The following is a 6000-nucleotide window of genomic DNA, read 5'->3' as shown; positions in this document are numbered from 1 at the left end:
CTGGAAACGTTTTCAAAGGAATACTAAATTCCATGGAAAGTGTTACAAATGCAATAAAATTGGTCATAAAGCTATGGATTGCAGGATAGGTGAAGCGAGGAGTGCTACTAGTGGTAATTATTCTAACAGTATTTGTTTCATGGCCGATTCAAATCGAGAATTTGTGGAGAAAGGAAACCGCACCATTGTATTTAAGTTAGATTCAGGAGCGAGTGATCACTTGGCAAATAAGAAGTGGTACTTCGCAAATATGAAACAGCTGAGGAAACCAATCACAATATGTATTGCAAAGGAAAATGAATCACTGATCTCCACGCACTCCGGAGAAGTAAATGGAATAAGCAATAAAGGCATTGAAGTTTGTATGCGGGATGTACTGTACGTTCCAGATCTACGTGATAATTTGCTGTCGGTTAGAAAATTGACTAAAGCAGGTTTAAATGTGGTATTTGAGAAGAGTGAGGCGATAATTTTGAAAAATGGACAAGTTGTTGCGACTGCGTACTTAAATGGCGAACTCTATGAATTGGAAATTGATTTAGTGAGCAGTAGCGCCTTTGTTAGTACTAATAGTAAATTTGATTTGTGGCATAAACGTTTGGGTCATATTGGTAAAGATAACATGTTGAAATTAGGTAGTTAAAGAAGGTTCATTGGAAAATATGCAAGAAAAAGAGTCTGGACTATGTAAAATTTGTATCAAAGGTAAACTGACACGTAGTCCATTCAATCATACAAGAGAAAGAGCTAAACGGCGATTGGAGTTAATTCATTCAGATGTGTGTGGACCGATTAACCCAGTTGCTTGGAATGGTTCAAGATATTTTGTTTCCTTCATAGATGATTTTACACATTTTGCAAATATTTACTTGATTAAAAAGAAATCAGAAGTATTTGATGTTATGAAAGAATATGAAGCAATGGCTACAGCCAAATTTATACTGCCTATTTCAAAATTAAGAACAGATCAAGGTGGAGAGTACTTGTCTAAGGAACAGGATAAATGGTATAAAATGAAAGGAATTCAAATACACACAACGGTTGCATATTCGCCTCAGCAGAATGGAGTGGCAGAACAGTTTAATAGAACTCTCACTGAAAAAATTAGAATGATGTTGATGGAATCCCAAATGTCGAAAAGACTGTGGTGTGAAGCTGCTTTAACTGGAGTATATTTGATCAACCGAAGTCCTACTGCTGCACTGAATGACAACAAGACACCGGCTGAAAAATGGTATGACCATTCACCAGATTTAAATAAGCTGAGGATGTTTGGGTGCAAAGCATTTGCTTGGATTCCTGATCAGCTGAGAAGAAAACTGTCTCCAAAATGCAGGGAATCAGTTATGATTGGCTATGCTCCTAATGGGTATACATTGTGGGATATAGAAAAACAGCGAGTTTTTACTGCACGTGATGATAAGTTTGATGAAGAAAGTTTTCCGTTTGAGAAAAGTCCGGAAAATGCTCATATACAAAAACCAAGGAAAACATATTTCAAAGATCTCGAGCAAGAGGGGGAAAATGGTTTTGTCGAGAATGTTGATGTAATTGAAGATGTCTCGGAAAATTCAATTATTGAAAATCAACAAGAAACAACTGAAGAAGAAAATGAGTCTAATGCTGAGGCGCTCCCTTCGCCAAATAATCAATGTGATGAAATGCACTTGAGGCGGAGCGATAGGGAGCGCAAGAGACCGAGTAAGTTAAAAAATTTCTTTACTACTTATAGAGCAAGTACTGCTGGTAATGTTCTTCCAGATGTTCCGGAATGTTATGGAGATATTTTTGGAAGAGAAGATAAAGATTTGTGGATCAAAGCAGTTGAAGATGAACTCACATCAATGGAGAAGAACAATGTATGGAAGATTGTCGAAAAGCCCGGTTTGAAAAAAATTATGGAGTCAAGATGGATTTTTTCTATAAAATATGATGAAAATGGTGTTCCAAAGAAGCATAAGGCAAGACTAGTTATAAAAGGATATTTACAGAAGCATGGCTTCGACTATTTTGAAACTTATGCACCAGTTGCGAAACTCACTACAATGCGAGATTTGTTAGCTGTTGGTATTCGTCTTGGATATTTTTTTCAACAGCTGGATGTGAAAACAGCCTTTTTGCATGGAGATCTAAAAGAAGAGATTTACATGACCATACCTGATGGTGTTACAAATGAAGAAAACAAAGTGTGCAAGTTATTCAAAACACTCTACGGTTTAAAACAAGCTCCTAGATGTTGGAATGAAAAGTTGAATAGTTATCTTTTGCAAATTGGATTTGTAAGGTCAAAACATGATTATTGTCTTTATACACGCAATGAAAATGGTCAACATATTTTTTTGGTTCTCTACGTAGATGATTTGCTTTTGGTTGGAAAAACACTTTCAGATATGGAAAATGTGAAGAAGTTATTGTCTGAACAATTTTCAATGTCAGATTGCGGAGAGTTGAAAAATTTCCTGGGTATGAAGATTGAGATTGGTTCAGATTACATAAACTTATCTCAGCCCCACCATATTGAAAAGATTTTGAAGAACTTTGGTTTACAGGATTGCAACGCAGTGAAGACTCCTATGGAGAAAGGATTAAAGTTGCCTTGTACAAATTCTGACGACAATAATAACAGGAAATCATATCAAGAGTTGCTGGGTAGTTTGATGTATTTGATGTTATGTGTTCGTCCTGATATTTGTTTCCCTATCAGTTATCTTGGTAGATTTCAACAGCACCCTATAGAAGAGCATTGCCAATCATTGAAGAGAGTTGTTCGTTATTTAAAAGGAACCAAGAAAATGGCACTAAGATTTTCTGTTAATAGTAACATTCCACTTGTGGGTTATGCGAATGCTGACTGGGCTGGAGATACTGCAGATCGAAAATCGACAAGTGGTTTCGTCTTTAAAGTTTTTGGATGCACTGTTTCCTGGTCTAGTCAAAAACAATCTACAGTAGCAATATCTTCTAGTGAAGCAGAATATGTAGCATTAAGTGCTGATGTAACTCAGTTTGAGAAGTTAATTTGCAAGATTGGATTAGTCGATTGAGAGGGGGTATTAAGATCAGAGCAATCGGTGTGAATAAAATAATTGATAAGAGATATTGTCAAGTTGTAATTTTCAAGTCAAATAAAATATTCTTCCTTCGTATTCAATTTATAGAATCTCATTGGAATTTGGATCAAATATACACTGCTTAACGAGTGATACAGCATACGATTTTTAAAAAATTATGGTAACGCCGCAATAACGATATCGTTTAATTAACTTAACAATGTGGATACAGCATAGGGCGAATCTTGCCAATTTTCACTTATCATTATGTTTCTTTTAAAAATGATTTTACCGCAAGCAAAAAATAGGTCAAGACAAAGGAAATAATTATTACCGAGCGACAAAAGACGAGTTTATGCATTTGGAACTTTCTCTCGCGTCCGTCTACGTCCTGTGGAGCACGATAAACTACTAATCGGTTTCGAAATTTTTCATCCTGTTTTTTGCAATAGGTTATGACAATGGGTCAAGGACTAAATTGGTTAAATTTTGAGTCAATATTCGTCCAACCGGAAGTGACTTTGTCCGCTCGTTGTCTATATTGGTGTGGTTGATGATTTCTTTAAACTACTTTTTATTTGGATTTTAACAACCTGGTGGCCCGTGGCGTATATGAAATTTTATTTTGGCCCCTTTATAAAACTTTTATAAAACGGCCAAGCTACTCAACAGTGCTACGATAACAACTAACAATCTTTTATTATTGTTTGCCTTCGTTGTTCCCATATTACGGTAGGTAGGTATGAGTTGTAATAACGGTCGTAATACGTTGTAATTAATTGATATTACTAATAGAAGTTCCCGAACGGTGGAAAATGGAGTTTAAACATAAGTCTTTTGGATTTATTTCATTATTCCAAGCGAGAACAGACGGAAACCTTATAAAACTTAAAACTGAACTTACCTATTACTGAAACCCAATATTAATTTTCTGAAATCTTGAAGCTCTCAATGACGTATGAAGTACGTCTAAAACAGTGTTCGTGGTTTTTTGTTTATACTATGCGATCAAAAATGAGTTGCTGTCCAGTCACCACAGTTAAATATGATTCCCATGTAAACAAAAATTCCAAAGATGCCTCGACATCAAATCTTTTTTGCTCGAATACTTAGTACATTTGAAACTTTAAGTTACGGATGCTAGTTGTCGTTATTGGAGAATATTGTATGTACCTATGACCCACAATGCTCTGGTAACAGTACTGTGACAGAGATCTTTTTGTCACATACATAGCACCTCATATCCTGTATTGTGTGGTTATTATAATCGTTATTAATTTTATAGCAGATGTTAAATTGACATTTTAATAGGTTTGAATGAGTAGGTTAAGTCTCTTTAACAGGGTAGTGATCATTATAACGGAAAGGGTAATAAAGTGAAACAAATGATTGTGCATTCTAATGACATCTGTCATTTTTATTAATATTGGGACGCGGTGCACAAAATAAAAGGAAGTTCAGAACAGAACAATATTGTTTTCATGTGAACGACAGGAGAGATTGTAAGCTTGCTATATTGGGCGTCTAAATTAAATACCTATACAGAAGTTTTATAGTGATTCCTTAGTTTGTGCACACGTCATCAATTCTGTTTTTGGGGTATATTGTAATGCCAACGTAATAACAAAATTAAAAAAAAATTGAAACGTTGGAATTACGTGTTTATGTTAAACTGATCAATGTATTTCACAAAATATAGGTTCTTGAGGCAGACTTGTGCGTTATTTAAAAAATTAAACTAAAAACCTTTAGTTAAAAGTTTTTTTTTGTTTTCATCTAGAACGGTTGGGAGACTTGGCGCTGCATTTCCTCAAACCCGCCGCATAAACGACCAATTAGCTCAGGGTTAAACATGAAAATACAAGCTCGAGATCTGTCTGTCTGTTCGTTCTGGGCATTTGATCTTCGTACTTCGTTGCACTTACCAATAGTTGAGCGCCGCTCAATTTCTAACTTACTTTTCGCCGTATGAAATTGACAAGATACGAGAGTAGTAGCAGAGAGAGAAACTTTATTTACTATATAAATACCTGCTTGTTATGGTAACAATGTTGCCTATTTTAAGACAGAAGTAAAAATAATTGTTAATGATATTTACAGAATTTTGATTGACGCACTTTACAATCTTTTCTAGAATTTCCTTGCCGAAACCATACTCTTTGAATCGATTTGCGAGACATTTTGTCACTGTACCACGAGAACCTATGTAAATGCCATGAACCGAAATGTTCTCTAGATTATAGCGAGTTTTGAGGTCAGCGATACACGGTTCGTATATATTCCTCTTTTCAGTTTCAACAGCATCAAACTGTTTATTATTTATGGCTTATTCTTAAAGATCGATATCAAAATAATAATTTTCTCCAGAATTGGATAGCGTAACACGCAAAATACTCAAAATTATAACATAGGTTACTCACAAATCTTATTAACTTCACTATACAATTGAAATTCCCCAGTTTAATAAACCCTCAATCAAGAATGATCGACTAACAAACTAATTACTGAATCATATAACAGCTTTCCACAAATTAATTGCTATTCCGGACAAATAATCGCACGTATAGGGCCAAGTACAAGGAAAACATATATAGCACGCTTAGCTTACAATAAAGTTACATGTCGACGCCAAGAAGTGAGCTCAATTCTCGCATCCAAAATCAATCAAAGAAAACCTGCCAAGCCGCAAGGCTCGGTATATAATTAGTTCAATAGTGCCTGAAAAGTCTCGCTCTACTCGTAATATGCTTGTATACCAGGTGATATCAAATCTCGTTCATGACCCGTTGGCCCATTTTACAGAAAATGACCGCTCGTTATCAGCAGGCGGAAGATATGTCGAGGGTGGCGACACTCGTAGGTATCGGTGAATTTAACCCAAGGTTACAAACTTACTACTACTACTACTTACAATTAAAACTAAACCTTAAAAGAAATCAAACTCTCTTCG

This window comes from Photinus pyralis, unplaced genomic scaffold (genome assembly GCF_008802855.1).
Source record: "Photinus pyralis isolate 1611_PpyrPB1 unplaced genomic scaffold, Ppyr1.3 Ppyr1.4_LG3b, whole genome shotgun sequence".
Taxonomy (NCBI): Eukaryota; Metazoa; Arthropoda; class Insecta; order Coleoptera; family Lampyridae; genus Photinus; species Photinus pyralis.
The sequence above is the reverse complement of the archived record's forward strand: the minus strand, read 5'-3'. Positions refer to the sequence as shown.